The following is a 16,657-nucleotide window of genomic DNA, read 5'->3' on the forward strand; positions in this document are numbered from 1 at the left end:
GGATGTAGTTACAAGGAATCCATTTTTAACATATGATAGGAATTTCCATTTTTCCATCCCTGGCCTTTTTAGGGATCAAGGAGGTGAAAACCAGTTTCTCTGGTGGCTCTTCCTGATACCATTAGGTTCTGAACCTCCCTATCTTCCTCCTGGATTGCTACCACTGAATGGATGGCAGGTCAGCATCATGCTGGGATTAGGATACTGGCAGGTCATGAAGGAAACCAAGATTGGGAGATCTGGAAACTGTCTGAGACAAGAGGTTAAACCCATTGAGGAAGACATAGGCTGGAATCAGGCACCAGCTCAGGGAGCAGGGTGACCACAGAAGGCTGACCACAATAGTTGTAGGTCAGAAGAAAAGGGCTGCACAGTTGGGTCACACTTTCAGAATCACAAAATTCACTGAGAGTCAGAAGAGCCTGTGAATATTTCCATTCAACATCCCTCCTAAACAAACAAAAGATCGCATCTGAAATCCCTCATGGACAGTTATTTGGCAGTTGCTCAGTGGCCCTCAGGGAGGAGACTTGGTATCTCTTGAGGCAGTCCTGGGTTTAGGAGAGCTTTTTCTTCCATTGCACTAAAGTCATCCTTTCACAGCTCAAATATTTCCAGTTCCTGAAACTGTTCCTGGGGAGTCCACGGTTTCCTGGTGCCAAACCATCTTGGTTCCTATGCTGGGAATGCTGGTTTGTTATTGCTTCTCCTAAACGGCATAGATGGGGAAGTGGGTATGCACAGAAGAGAGTACAGGACCCCGGACCAGAAGGTCGTCTGGCCTTGCAGAACACCAGGAGATTGTGACCTCCTCTGCTCTAAGCACATTACCTCTATTAACAGGACCCTAGGCGGCCCCAGCTTTTTGGCAGCTATATTATTGTTGGTGTACAATGAACTCAAGGTCAAGGAAGCTCTCCGAGTGCATTTTGTCTTTTGCGACTCTTGCTGGTCTAAATCATCACATCTTACATTCAGTGAATTTTTTGGATGAAAATTCAGGTGTTGGCATTATTTTTATTCTCATCTCTTTTTGCAGAGTTCTAGACAGAGATGTGAATCAAATGAGAATCAGCTTTAAAAAAAAAAAAAAAAAAAGGCAGCCAAGATGGCTCAGCGGTTTAGCGCCGCCTTTGGCGGCCCAGGGCATGATCCTGGAGTCCTGGGATCAAGTCCCACGTCAGGCTCCCTGCATGGAGCCTGCTTCTCCCTCTGCCTGTGTCTCTGCCTCTCTCTCTCCTCTCTGTGTATTCTCAGGAATAAATAAATAAAATCTTAAAAAAAAAATAAACAAATGAGAATCAGATGATTTTATGTGGGTCTGTGGACTCCATAGAAGGCACAGATATAAGGCAGCTCTGAAGTGTAGTTGGCCATCTCACTCTGAATTCCTTTTCTATGCCTTTTCTAGTTGTGGTATCTCTAGATCACTCTCCACCATCTGTGAATGGTCTTCTTGGATCTAACAGAAAGGGTTGTTGAAAATGTGCTGTCAAAAGTAAAGCGTTTTCTTCTTGGCCATTGTGTAAGCTCTCTGAGGACAGGCATTATATCTTTTAACATAATACTCACTTATTTCCCCAGCCTGGATGTTATATACATTCATGTTAGCTCTGTGCCAATGAAGATAAATCTGTGGAAGACCCTCTTCTCTATCAAAACACCTTCTCCCTAGTTAGCCCTGTGAATTTTGCATCGGTTCCATGGAAACATCTGGAACTCATCATGCTGCCTTTTTTGGCGCACTCATCCAGATATACTGTAGGAGAGATGAGGCCTCTAAATTCTACAGGAGCCTGCAGAGTTGTATGGTGTATTTAGCCTAAATGCTGTGTGGGGTGTAGAAAGACCATATTAGAAAGCAGCACTCTCAGGGCTTTTAGGGAAAAACCCGGGGCACTATAATAAACTGTCAAACATGTGTTCCAGATACTACATAGCATGAAAAATTGGTATCAACCATCACACCTGCCCAGCATCTTTATCAAGTCTTCACATCTGCCCAACTGTTGCCTCTCTCTGGTTTGTTCTTAGGACAGCTAGCTCCGTGAAGTAGCTGTTGCTGTTATTCCTCCCTGTTTTGTAGATTGAAGAAGGGACTTGAAGTGTTTTTAATTTTAATTTTTTAAAAAAGATTTTCTTTATTTATTAGAGACAGGGACATAGGCAGAGAGAGAAGCAGGCTCCCTGCCTGGATCCTGGTGCGGGACTTGATCCCAGGACCCTGGGGTCACCTCCTGAGCCAAAGGCAGCGGCTCAACCGCTGAGCCACCCAGGTGCCCCTCCAAGGGTTTTTAAATGGCTTGCCCCGAGGTTACAGGTAATTACCAGAGGGGAGTGGGGCTGAGGGGAGCTTCAACCCCTCATTGGACCCTCAGGTCTCCTGGTTTCCAGCAGCAGGAAGCGATCATTGAAAGATGCACTCTCACTGATCCTGCGGAGACATCCTCCAGGTGAAAATCACTGAGTCTTATACCATCCACCTGCTTGTACCTGCTGCACGGCCCCTGCCTAGGCTGTGGGTGAACCTGGACATTGTACTATCTTCCCAGAGACTCACAGCCCCTTCCTCTACTGCCCACAGCTGTCCCCCTGCTGGAAGATACTCAGCCAGGCACCCCAGTGATGAGGTGTGGTAGAGAGTGATGGCTGGCAGCACAGCACAGGGCTACAGGCTAATAGGCTCACTATGACTCAATCTAGAAGCTATTTACAGTGTACTCTAAAGTATCCTGGATCAGAATGAAAATGTGTGATGCATAAAGAGCCCCTCCAAAGCAAGTCTCTGGGAGCACTGTCTGGTCTGAGAAAGGAGAGGAGGGTGGCTACCCCACTCCAGGGGTTCTTGGTCCTGGGCCCAAAGGCCTCTTCAGCCTTTAATGAATGAATCCCTGTTTTTTCATATTTAAAAAGGGATTAATACTGTCTCACTTCCTTCCACATCACTTTGAAGATAATCTGAGCAAATGCTTCTGCCACGTTAAAAGTGCAGTGGAAATATGAGGTACTCTTCTGTGGGACTGCCCTATAGCCGATTCCTAACAAACTATAGTCTCTAATTAAACTTTTTCCATGGCTTCCTCCCATATCCCCCCATTGCCTGGCCTCTTTCTTCCCCTGCTCTGAATAAAGCCCCCAGACGTGGCCATGATGAGCAGCAGCTGCAGGTTGGACGCGGTCAGCAGCCCAGTCCAGATACCCGCCACATGGTGTAATTGCCCTTTGTGAAATTCCGGGGTAAGAGGTCAGCCCTCTTTGCCCATCTTTGTCACTTCTCAGTCATCTGTATCCTGGTGGCAGTTGTGTTATCCCAGTACCCTTCCCCGACCCCCTCCCCCCCCTCTCCTGGAGCCCAGGAAAAAACCATCTGCTGAGTTGGCTTTCAGAAGATTTTTTTTTTTTAAATACCAATTTCCCTTTGTTCCGAGGCAACCTCCAATCAGAGCCGGGGTCTGCTGGGTTTGGCGAAAGGCTGGTATTGTGTTTCGTGCTCCCGGAGGAAAGGTTGTCCACTTGCTTTTCTTTTTGATTCGATTCCCTGCCATTCTGTAGGGGAGTCAGGGGCTGCAGCTGCCGCCGTCAGCTGTAAATAGGGGACCCCCTTGTTTAAGAACCTACACGTTAATCCTTTGGCAGGGGGAGAAAAAAAACCAACAAAAAAACAATAACAAAACAGACAAAAAGAAATGAAAACCAGTGCTAATCGAAGTCTTTCTTCCTGTTCCTGTCTTATCCTGTAAGTCACACAAGATCCTACTAGGTGCTTAACCTCAGGCTTCACTGTCCTTGAGGTTTTCTTGAGGAGTTTATAGCATCTAGCCTCTTCTGTTTTCTGATTTCTGAAGAATATGAACTACCCATTAGCGGCATAAGAGAGTCATTCTTTTCTGGAAAACGTGAATCACAGGGAAAGGCCATTGGTGGTGCAGGCTGCTTTCCTACTGTTTTGGTACTTAGAGTGGCTGGGAACTTTGCCAAGCATTTGACACATATTGTCTACTAAATGCTCCCCACAACCGCAATGGAGATGTTATTCTCCCCATTTTGCAGATGTATAAAATGAGCCAGAGGCCTCTAGTTACTTGCCTCAGGTCTGAGTCAGGAAGCTGCGATCTCAGCATGCCCACTCTCTGAGCTCCAAGGCAGCTGGCCCGTGGCTGCTCACCCAGTGCTCGGGCAGGCTGAACTTAGCATGGGAGCCTGAGGTCCTTGCCTTAAGAGCCTGCCTTCCAGAACACCTACGGGTGAGGTGCTTTCCGATGCTTCCATTTCTCCATCTAGCACTGGGACCACGAAAACTAGATGCCAGGGAACCCACAGAGAGTTGGACAAGTCTCATGAAAGAAATTTTTGTAAGTTCTTCGATCTCTGGAGCTAGGGCTTGCTTTTATCCTCTTTTTCTATCCCATTCCACAAAATGGGTAAACCTCCCCTCAGCAGATTTAGGAGATGCTCTGATACATCCTCTCAAAATTATCCTGCAACTTTGGTGCCCGCCTTCCTTGTACTCACTCTCTGCTTCACTCATGGGCCTCTGCTAGGCACTGGCCCTTTACAAACACAAGGCTGTGTTTTGCTCCTTTACGGTGGTAAGAAGAGCAAGTGAACACATAATGGATTCCATAAATTAGTGAAAATCCATAAAATCCCTAAAGCAGTTTTGAAACATACCATCTCTTCCCTCTTTCTCCCTGTTGAGCTGGGACTGTGACCCAGAGCCTCGGAGGGGCCTCCGCGTTTCCCTGGAATGGAGTATAAAATAAAACAAACATGAGAGAGAAAGAGAGAGGAAAGTTAAAGGTTTCTCTTTTGCTTCCTCCCGAGGATGAAGAATTTTCCTAGATAACTTAAAATATGTGTATGCATCGATATCGACTTTAATATCTTAAAATATATCATAGGCTCCTATTAATGTAGATTATATGACATGTGGCAAGTTAACTGAGCAATATACTCTTCTGGGCTCCGGAAACTAATAGACTCCTTGCTCAGCAGCTTACTCTATGAAATGAGGTAATTTTTATTAAACGTTCTCTCCTTTATTTCCACGACAGTCCAGGAGTGAACACAAATCTCAGCTGAAGGAATTATTGAGAGGTGGGAGACCAGGCACGAGAGGTTGTAAGCCCACACACTGGGCAGACAGTGGGCCTGGGGTCAAGACTCCGGCTGTGCTGGGGATTAACCTGGGTCTCTTTCTAGTTTGGTGTCACCTGAGACTGCAGATTGAAGGGTCCCGAGAGCAAAAGGGGCAGGGAGAAGTAGGAAAGGGAAAATATGGACTTCAGATTGGGCTCTCCCAGACTTGAAAAAGATGCCCTAACAGAGAGAGTCACAGAGCTGAGATGAGTGGAACATGAGTGCTCCTGCCAGTGCGACTGTCCCATTTACCACACTCTCTTCCTCCTGTGTCACTGAGCTACTTGTTGATGTATGCATTCATTTTATCCAAGGTATGTCTTCAGTAACTATTTATTGTGTGCCAGGTGCTATCATGGAGACATAACTGGGCATTATTTCTTAAATATCCCAAATGGGATAATGTTGTGTGCTTGATATGTAAACTTTAAATAGAAAATAAGACAGATAAGCTTCTCTGTAATATCTCCACTAGGAAGAAGGATGCCAACATTCTCAAAAAAAAGTGCCTTGTTGTTGATTGGTTCTTTGATGGAGTGGTAGGGACAGTCTGTGACTAATTTATAAGGAAAACAAGAAGCACTGTATGAGATGAGATGTGAGTTGAAGGTGGCCACTCTGATAGACACATGTGGATTTATGGTATTGATGTATTTAACCAATGGGATGTCCTTGGGATGGCCAGAATAGAAAGAGAAGGAGAGGGATCCCTGGGTGGCGCAGCGGTTTGGTGCCTGCCTTTGGCTCAGGGCGCGATCCTGGAGACCCGGGATCGAATCCCACGTCGGGCTCCCGGGGCATGGAGCCTGCTTCTCCCTCTGCCTGTGTCTCTGCCTCTCTCTCTCTCTCTCTCTCTCTCTCTCTCTCTCTGTGACTATCATAAATAAATAAAAATTAAATAAAAATTAAAAAAAAAAGAAATTTAAGAGGAAATGATATTTTAAAAAAAGAAAAAAAAAAAAGAAAGAGAAGGAGAGAATAGTAAGGTTGTCTGAAAACCTGAAAAATCACATGTCACACATTTTGGTACAGGAAACAGAATCCAGGAAAGTAGTGGTGGTGGTGGTGGGGGGGATAGGAGTGGAAAGGGCTAGTGTATTGGAGTGAATCTGGTGGAAGGGCAAGGGTGGAGGCCGCCAGACAGCTGGCCACTCCCAGGGGAGAAAGGAAAGGACACCTTCTGGGAGGAGAGGCATGCAAGGAGATGAAGGGTGGGAAATCACATTTGCTTATAGGCCATGTCAGCATGTCAAAGTCTGGGGGACGGGGCTGTCCCTGAAATGCTCCATCCTCGATCCAGGTGACTGTTGCAGGGGAGGGATGCCATAGTGCAGACAGCGGGGTACTCCTGGGAACAGCCTGGCATGTGGTCCTAGACTTTCTCAAAATTGTTTGATGCTTCACCCAAGGTACTGGGAGGTTTCTATGGACATAGACGCCAGTGCTGACAGCCTTCAAGGGGCAGCAGTATAGTTAGGTCTGGAGGGGCTGCTGCAGGCCAGGCTAGCTGGGTCCCCTCCACATCCGGGGAGGAGCAGGTCCTGAACCTCAGGATCCCAGGCTCTCCTTCTGGGCTCATTCCCAAATGACAGCTGACCTTTGCTCCCAATTTTAGGCCTCTAGCAGATTCCTTTCTGTCTGAGCCTGACTGTGTTTGGTGCCTCTGAGAGGGAGTTTGGTGCTATATGCACGTACGTGTGTGTGTGTGTGTGTGTGAGTGTACACAGCATCTGGGAAGATAATTGCGTATGATGTAATAGAGCCCTGGCCCCAGAAGCAAGAGGTTAAGTCTCTGACCTCAACCTAAACCCTAAACCTGTGTTTCCTCATATGCCTCTTGTTCCTATCTTGAAATGAAGATAATGAAGCAGGAGATCTCAAAGTCTTTTTCAACTCTTATATTCCAAGAAACCCCCATATAAATACTGATCCATATAGCTAGGTATTAATGCATATAACTAGGAGACCTATTAATACATAGATGTGATTTTTATCTCTTCACCAGTGTAATGATGTACATAGCTTTTTTTTTGGGAATAGCTGCCAATAAACATCAAATACATATTTATTGGAGGAAAAGCAGACATATCCAGCCACACCTACTATGAAAGTTGACCAGGAATGAAAAGGGAGGGCAGTTGTTAGGGCATCTAGACAAGTGAATGAGTGCAGAGCCATTGCTCCCAATTTATATGGACTTGTCTGGCCTGAGAGAAACCTCCAAGCTTCCTGTGTTGGTGGGGAGGCCTGAGAGTGATGCCCACATTCTACCAGATGCTGATGTATGTGCGCAGCCCGGGAAAGGATGGAGGAAGAGGGGAGGCTTGAATGGACCTTGAAGGAAGCATAGGTAGGATTGAGGCAAGAAGGAAAAGTAACCTGGGGCATTGCTTGAGCCGTGTTGATGGAGGGCAGAGTGCTTGTGCCTTCAGGCTGACCGGCTGGCCTGCAAAATTGACCTGGAAAATCTGGAATGCAGAGAAGCTTTGGAGGCACAGATTAGGGAGATCTGACTTTATCCTGAGTGCAATCAGAAAGAAATGGTTGCCCAGTTGGGCGCTGGGGAGAAGAGCCTGGCATGACTGTGCAGGCAGCTCTTTAGGAAATCATACTACAGCCAGTGTAGGAGGGAAGTGAGTCCAGAGGTGGACAGGAAACAGAGGTGAACTGCAGCACCCAGTGAGGTGAGGAGGGGCCCTTGGCTTTTGCTATTACACTGAAGGGGCCCGGAGAGCCATCAGGCGGGTGAAAGGGAAGCTCGGTCATCTTCTTAAGACTCCATTGATTGGTTTTCTAAAGAATTTGAAAGTGTCTTCCTGACACTTAGCAAAAGAGCTTAAGGCTTATGCACAGGTTCCAAATCCAGCCTCCTTGCTGTGGGGTTTGGTTTCCATGAGCAGTGCAGAGCACAGGAACACCGAATGGAAGGCAGCCATCAATTCAATCTTCTTGTCCACTTATAAACTCAAGGTGTATGTCCTGTATGTTCAGGGTGGTCGCTCATGGTGTGGGGAGTTTGGATTTCATCTGGAAGGTTCCCTGTTTCTGGTCCGTTCTGTTTTCTGCTCTGCTTTGCCACCCGTTCCTCTGCTACTGCCGAGTTCCCCCAGCTCGGCACTGGGCTCAGTAAATCTCTTCTTTTCCACAAAGCTTTCAGGAAAATGGGGGGAAAAAGCCAGCATATGTTTGCCTCCACCACCATCTCTCCTCAGACCTTTTTTTAACCACTTTAAACGCGACCTATCCATACACAATGTAGAGGAACAAATTGCACTTTTGCTGTGTTCGAAAGGAACAAAAATGCATATGGCTATGATGGGGGGATTTCCCCCACCCTCGGAAGATGGGGGAACAGGGCAATGGTGTGAAAGAATGAATTAGTTATGGCAAATCTTGTTAGTGTCCATTGTAAGCAGAGAAGCTAAGCCATCTGTGGCCACTTGCAAAATTGTTCCTTGTTTGTTCAGGCTCCCCACCGAAGCAAATCTTTGTGGCTTCTGATAATTTGCATACTGTCACTTGTTTGCCAACTGGAGGGTGTCTGGACATGTGTATATGAGGGGGCATCTGTGTGGACATGTATGTGTGTGCTGAAAAGAACCCACTGTTGGCATGCTGTTGAAGTAAATGTCTGGGGGGCTGGCTTTGACTGAGCTCTGGGCTTAGGAGGAGAGGAAGGAGTCTTGGGGGATCCTGTTTATATTATTTTTAAACATTTCTAGTCAACATCTCCAACTGCCTTTGTGTGTCCATCCCTCACTCCTCCCCTGAGTCCCTTGTTGTCCCGATTCCTCTCCCATCTTTGCCGCAGTTTCTAAGTTCTTAATTGGTGATGTGTGTTCTGTAAGAAGCAGAACCATCTTATTCATAAGCTAAGAAAGATGCCGTAGGGTATTGTATGCCACCAGTATGGCTGAATCATCCGGTGTCAAAGATACTGCTATTTTACCTCCTTTCATTTTAGATGTGTTTACAGTGGACCTTCTATAGTGGAGTGGTATTCCAAATGCTGTGGGGGTCTGAGGGCTGCATGACCTTTATTACCCCTGTCTTCCATGGGGTAAGAGTGATGCATGATAAGCAGTATGTGCTCTGTGGATGGCACGGGCACAGTTCTGAAGGTCATGAGTGAAGGGATCGGTCATTATGGTCCAATGGCCATGGAAGGCATTGCATCTAGGAGCCTGTGCAAGAGAATTGTGTGGGGTGAATGGTTTCAGGAAGGCTGCACGCTAGACCTCTAAGATGTCCAGGCTGACCAAAGAAAATGGCAAATGCAATCTGCAAAAATCAAACAAAAATGCTCCTTCTGCTTATCATCAAGCTGTCCTATGGGAAGGATGATATAATAGGATAAGAGTCTGAGATAAGAGTCAGAGTTCTTGGTAATTTATTCTCTCTGTCATGACGGCAACTTACTTGGCCGCACTGTAGCTTACTTTGTCCTTTGAAGAAGAGGTATCATGCTCTTTCCTTCTCCTTCTTTTCCTCTCACTTTCCTTTATCCTCGGCAAACTCTGACAATAAAGAAAGTTGGTGCTTTCATCTCTGGGGAAGACCTCTTTTGGCATGTCTACTTTTTAGGGTGGCATTCTCCATAGCTATCTGGGAGGGTCACGCTGCCTCTTGTGGCTTGATGGCTACACTCCAAGAATAGTAAAGATGAAGGAAACCTTGAAGCCCATCAGAGCACTCTCTCCTTTACAGATGAGGAAACAGCCCAGATCAGTGATGTCGCATGATTTGTCCAAGATCATATAGCCAGTCAGTAACAGTCTGGGAAAAAAGACCATTCTTTGTAGTCATCACAACACTGGGTGCTAAAAATGAGATGGGACACCCGATTGCTGAGGCCACTTAATTGCCACTGCATGCGGTTCTATCCTGCCTGTTTGGCCCTTCTTATGACAGTTTGGCCCTTCTCTCTTGAACCCTCCTGAACCCACCAGGGCTTCACCCAGGAGAATCAGATAAAGGAGCCTTTTATTTCCCAGCTTCCATATGCTTGCAGCATTCAGAGAAGAGGGCCTGGCAGTGGGAGCGGGGTGGGGAGAAAACATTTGTCTTTCAGTACTGGCCTGACATGAAAGCCTCAGTGACGGGCACTTTGAGAACCCAGCTAAATAATGGCCACAACCAAGACAAAAGATAAAACTGACCCACTAGTTATTGCGGTTACTTAAACATAATTTACCCTGCATTATCCTGCCTGGGACCTGGGGGTCTCGTTTCTAACGAGCCAAGAGACAGCACAATTAATTACGTGGGAAGGAGTGCTCTCAGACAGCAAACTAGTCATTGAGAAAGAGAAGGTCCTTCAATATTCCCTACCTTCCTCAAAACCCAGCAGAAATGCACAGAAATAGCATAGCTCCCATACCGGTGGACACCAGTATGGAGGCAAGGATGGAGAGATGATGGGTGCCAGGGGTCCTGGCATAGGATGTGAGCAGAATGGGGGATCACCTGGAGCCAGGGAGGCTGCAGTGATGGAGAGGAGGTCAGGGGCAGGGGTTTGGAAGGGAACCCCTCCATGGGATTCATGGGATTTGGCCAAGTATGAAGGGTCCACCGGGAGCTCTCTGTTTTCGCTGCCCTGGTGGACGTGATTTCCATCCGCTGTGTGCATCTGGTGGTCCACAGGGACCTCTGACCTCCACCACGTGCCCCCCACCGTGGTAGTTGGGATATGGGGGTGGGGAGCTGGAGTGGCAGGTAGGGTAGGCCAGTGAGAAAGGGGTCCGGTTACGGGTGTCCCATCCAGTGTGACCCACACAGGCTTTGAATCCTCTTTTGAGCTACAGGTGAATCCCAGCAGCCTACCTCTGACTGTAGTTGCTTAGGGGGTGTCGCCATATGTCCCCTGGTGAAATCCAGCAGCCAGAGAAGTCGGCTCTGGAACGGAGTGGCGGGGCCTGAAGGGGGCAGGGCCAAAGGGTAAAGGGGAGAGGTTAGCAGCAGGCGAAGCCCCGGGATTGAAATATTTGCTGAAGGCTGACAGGTGATAGAATAGAGGCAGACAAGTGGCGAATTCCTATTTTCTCCTCTGATTGAGAAAATATTTTGAGTGGTATTCAGGCAGACTGCATAATGAGTGGAGGCGGAGGCCAGAGATGGAGAGGGTTGCAGGAACTAGAGGGAATATTACCCCCTTACCGATGTGCCTACAGGGTCCAAGGGGTTGTGCAAACAGGCCATCCTCAGCCTTCGTTTCCTCAACAGCCCGGTCAGCATGTGGCCCCCGAGGCCCTCCTTCAGTTGCAGGGGCTGGTGGCTGCCCAGAGGACAGTGTTAGGCAAACGATGTGGAGGCCTGGCCTCCCTTCAAGGTGAGGCGGGTATGGACACACATAGTTCCACCACAATCTGGGTTTTGGACTGGATAGTCTTACTACTTACTCATTTCCTGAAAACCTAAAAACTTAGGTCAACTGGGTCTATGCACAGCTTAGTGACTACGTTTATATAATCTTATATCTAAGAGATGACATCATGGGAGTTGGTGCTTAGCGGGGTTGTTCTGGCTGCCCGAGGAACTGGGTAGCGGGGCCATGGTGCTCTGTGTTTGTGTGTGTGAGTGTGTCTGTACGGCTGGGGGAGGCTGGGCCTGGGCCAATGGTTAGGAAGTGAAGCAGTTGTCTCTTGACTCAACCAGGGCCAGCCACTCCTCCTCCTTCTATGTCCTGCCTTGCTCTTTCTTTTAAGAAATGGGTGCAGTGTTTTAGGAACACAAGCATGTTTGAGTTTCCCTGTTGGTAGTAGGAAACACTGGTGGTCTCTTCACTGGGGTATTTATGAATCGCAAGAGCTTGGGCCCAGGAAGGCTGGGAGGGTCCCTTTGCAGAGGGGAGCCCACAGAAGTTGAGTGATGTCCCCACGGTGACTTGTGAAATTGTGGCAGAGCGGGGCCCCTACCCGCCCCCCCCCCCCCCCGACGCCCCAGCCAGCTCTGGGTACGCTACTGCCTCTTCCAGGAAGTGATGACTCAGATTATTTTCATCAACATCTCTCACCCCTGCCCCCCTCCATTTTCTTCCCACAGCCACCAAAGCCAATAATAGACCAAAGCAGTTTCAATTTTAGGCAATTTCCTTTTTTACTTAGAAATCTATGGTTACTGAGGGGTGATGGTGGCTGGAGGAAAGACGCATGAGCTTCAGAGGGGATGGGCTTCTCCTGGTGGTCAGGTCTCCTGGAGGAAGTCAGAACTGGATACCTTTGTGGAAACTTGAGTAGGTCTCTGAAAGATTCGTCCACTCTGAAGTCTTGGGCTGTTAAGTTCAGAAGGGAGTCTTTCCCCCACCCCTGCCAATTCAGGCCCCATTCCTAAAACTAAATAAAATTCTTAATGTAAGTTTTAAACTTTAACCAACTAACTCATATGAGTAGATACAAATAATTTATAAGTGACAGTCCAGGCTTCTAGATTTTAGTTCAGGTAGTCTTAGATACATATTACTTTTTTTTTCCCCAAGAAGGTAAAAACTTTACTTTGTTGCAGAGCTGAGAATTGGAAATCATTGACAGAGATTGTGAATAATCTAGTAATAATTGCTATCTCTACCGTTTTGTATGTTAGGCTTCAAGCTAAGCCCTTTACATACAAATGTATACAACATCCCTGAGAGGTATGTCTTACTATTCTTACTTTGCTGATGAGTAAACTGTGGTCCCTGGGGCCTCAGCTAGCTTGCCAAGTGGCATATAGCAAGCATAGAAGAGAGTTAGTACTCGAAGTCAGGTCAATCTGATTTTAACATTCATATTCTTAATCACGAAGCTATGTAAGACCTCCCACTTGCAGTTGGGGAGGTCATACACTGCAATAATATAGCTTTTAAATTTCATTAAGTGTTTGAGTCCAAATGGCGTGTACTTGAAGTTTATTAAATTTGTAAAGTACACAAAGACCTCATGAGGCCTTGTTTTTAACAAATGCCTTAAGCCACACAACTGTGTGCTCTGTTATATAATTTGTTTTTAGAATATTATGTGGAGAAGAGCCCAAGATGAAAGAAACTGGCTAAATTGTTTTCTATCAGCTACGTTCAGACTTTGGTTGCTCTTTTCACATTCTGGGGTCCACAGGGAGATAAATCCCTTTGCTGTGGGTCTTAATGGACTGTGGAGATGCTGGCCATCAAAGGATCTTGGGAGGTTTAAAGCATTATCCAAATATGAGAAGAGAATATGTTCACAGCTTTTATTTTATTTTACTTTATTTTGTTAACACACTAAACAAACTTTAGTCTCATATTCCAGACCCTTCTCTTTGAGATCCTTTTCTAGAATGTTCACTTGGGTAACTAGAATAAAGCCTATTTTAGTTGGAAGGTTTGGGTAGCTCAGTGTTCTGGTTCTCAGGAAGAGTTATATATATTTGACTCAAATATTTGGTCAGGACGTGCGTAGGAATGTGTGTGTTTGTGTGTGCATATTCTGATACCCAAACAAAACCATATTTTCTGGCTTTACTGTCAGTGTCCTTATTCCTGTCGCCCACTTTGGGGTAAGAGATTATGATAAACGATATCTGTGGAGGTTTCTGTTTTCAAGACCTTCGCATCCTTTCCAACAAGATATTGTTGCCAAGTATATTGTGTGGTTCCCGAAAGATGCTTTCAGCTGAGATTCTAAGCTTGCTGTTCTAAAGGCAGCCTATACTGAATGGCCAGTGTCACCTTTCAGTCCAGGAGAGTGGGAAGTAGGCAGACTCTCTCTTTACATGAACCACCCACCATGTGATTTGAGGTATCCAGTATGTTCCCTCCAACCTCAACTAGAACAGGAATGACTTAAGCAACCCCGGCTGTGTCTTCACCAAGCTCTCAAAATACCTTAAATGTGAAATCTCTACCACTCTCAAAAAACTATTTGTGAAAGGGACCCATACCCAGTATTGTAGATGCTTAGCCAGTCTCATCTGTATATTTTGAGTGGCCTTTCCATTGTTGGACAGTTCTGGGCATAGAGGCTGCTTTCCTTACGAGGTCAAAGTATTCTTCTTTTAAGCCTACTTTTAGTCCTGTCTAACCCTAAAACACAGAGGCTATGCTAGAAAGTTGATGACCATTTTCCAAGACCCCAAACTAAAACCCAGGTCAGGTTTGATTTGAAGGGAAGTCCTTAGCAGTACCATTCATGTATCCCCATGTTTGTTCTGCTATCACATATTAGGTTCACTTTAAAGAATTAATGAAGGGTCTCTTGGAAAGAAGAGCAAAGTCCCTCATTTAAGACTCATTGCTTAGAAATATTCTAATTCTGAGAGACTTAATAATGTACTTATTCTCTATTGTGATCACTTTAGTGCAGCTTGGCTACTTTATTCGAATTCTTGTGTTGTACTGTCTGATTTATTCCAGAAGGCAGGGCAGACAGGAAATAGGGAGTAGAAGGCCTGGTGGTGTTTAGTGACTGTGCACTATTAGAAACTGGTGGTTCTCAGAACTGGCCATCTCCCTCGGTATCGTAACATCCCTCTACTATATTTATTTACAATCTGTTAAAAATCACAGAAAGCATGCATGTTTGGGAAAAAAAAGTTGATGTTTTGCTTCGAGTGCAAGTAGAATGTAAGGTGCATCTGGGTACCTGTTATTAACGTCCCATAGTGATCATTTATTTATTCTACTAACATTTTATGAGTGTGGATTCTGAGGTAGTCATGGCCCTCTACATTAAGAATATAAGATCAAATAAGATAATGTCATCGTCTGCAAAGAATCACACAAACTTGAATGAGATAGGCAAAGTGGAAATTACAAAATAATGTACTAAATACAGTGAGCAGAAAGGATGCTCCTCTAAGTCTCATTGCAGTCAGGGAGAGACAGCTTCAGGGATGGAAGTGAGGTAACCCATGAAAGTTTTCAGGAGCAAGAAGAGTCAGCTGGAGTAAGAAGGAGAACCATCATTCCAGAAAAAAAGGATAGCCTGCATAGAAGAATGGGTGGTAAAGCAACAGATTGATTGGATTATGGGAAACACAAGTTGTTCTTCTCAAGTTAATGACACAGAGAGTGTGTTGGGAGCCCATACGAGGGCAAGCCATGGGAAGAATGCAGATAAGAACTAACTGGTATTTATTGGGTCTTTGCTATGCACCAGAGGGAATTCTAAGCCCTTCACATGTATATATCATTCAATCCCCATAAAAATACCAGGAGATAGCTAACATTATTATCCCCACCTCACAAATGAGGGAACGAAGGACAGAAACCTGAAGCTGTTTGTGTCACTGAGCTGACAAGAGGTTGAGTTTGGATTTGAACCCATGAAGGCTGGCTCTAAAGTTTTACTCTGAATCACTGTTGGGCTTTGTGTGTGAGGAGATTGGATGTTATCTCAAAAACTTGGGTTTATTTTAGATACAGGAATGGCATGGACAGAATTATGTTCTGGAAAGGTCACATGGGGAGCCATATGGGCAGCAGATCATAGGGGAGAGGGGCTGGAGGAAGGAGGCCAGGTGGAGGTCTTTGACATCATCTATGTGAGAAGTGATAAAAACCTGAAACACACTGGTGACAGGAGACATCATCAGAAGCGAATTGATTCAAAAGGCATTAAGCAGGTAGGATCTGCAGGACTCAGTGGCTAATGGGATTTGGGTGTTGAATGAGAAGGTGGAATTTAAGTTATCCCCTAGGTAAATGGATACCACCATTCACAAAGAAGGGCAGGCTTGGAGAAAGGATGCTAAGGCGATTCAGTGTGATTCCTATTGTTTCAAGGGCCCATGGGACACCTGTGTGGCAAGCCCCATAGGGCAGCTGAAAATATTTGAGTTCTGCAGAATGTTGTGGGCTTGGCATCTGTTAATAGCCAAAAATATGGGTGTGCCTCGGTTTGCCTGGTGTAACATGTAGTCTGAGGACTGTGGGGAGAGACTTGGGGATCACAGGCATTTAAATGGTAAGTGGAGGGGAAAAAATAAAAATGTTTTCAAAGACTGATCTGGCTGGAGCAGGAGAAACCCCAAGAAGTCCAAAGTAGTGTGTGTTCATGTATCATAGGCTTTGTCAAGACTGGTCACTGTGATTTTTGGGAGAGTGTTTTCAGTGGAATTGTGGTAGGATCAGAAGCCAGTGAAGAAGGGAAGGCAGAAACTACCATGTAGACCAATCCTCCCAGAAGCTGGCCTGTGAAGTTAAGTGTAGCCCTGTGCCAATGTAAGCCAATTTCTTGAAAATGCATCATGGAGATGCCTGGAGTAGGGAGGCTGGGCCAGTCTGCCCTTGGTGTATGGGTAGTATGGAATTTCCATCCCTAAACACGTATTGAACAGGATTTGTCTTATTGTGTTCTGGACCTGATATTATGGACTATGAGGGAAAATTATATAGTGTATTTCTGCCCCCCCATAATTTTTATTCTCATTGTAGGGATAAGACAAACATGTGAAAGTAAGAGAAAAACTTGCTAAGCGGCCAATCAGTAAGCTGTCTGAGAGGGGAGTGGTCATTTGCTGGAGTCCTTGGGGATGCAGGGGTGAACCCTATCCTAAAGGATGGAGC

General features: G+C 45.9%; 1 protein-coding gene across 6 annotated transcripts in view; it reads left to right on the top strand.

Annotated features, from left to right (window-relative positions):
- The window catches only part of SETBP1 (SET binding protein 1), a 359,759-nt gene that overhangs the window by 28,190 nt on the left and 314,912 nt on the right, over positions 1–16,657 (top strand). The window lies entirely within an intron of this gene.

Source organism: Canis aureus, chromosome 6 (genome assembly GCF_053574225.1).
Source record: "Canis aureus isolate CA01 chromosome 6, VMU_Caureus_v.1.0, whole genome shotgun sequence".
Classification (NCBI taxonomy): domain Eukaryota; kingdom Metazoa; phylum Chordata; class Mammalia; order Carnivora; family Canidae; genus Canis; species Canis aureus.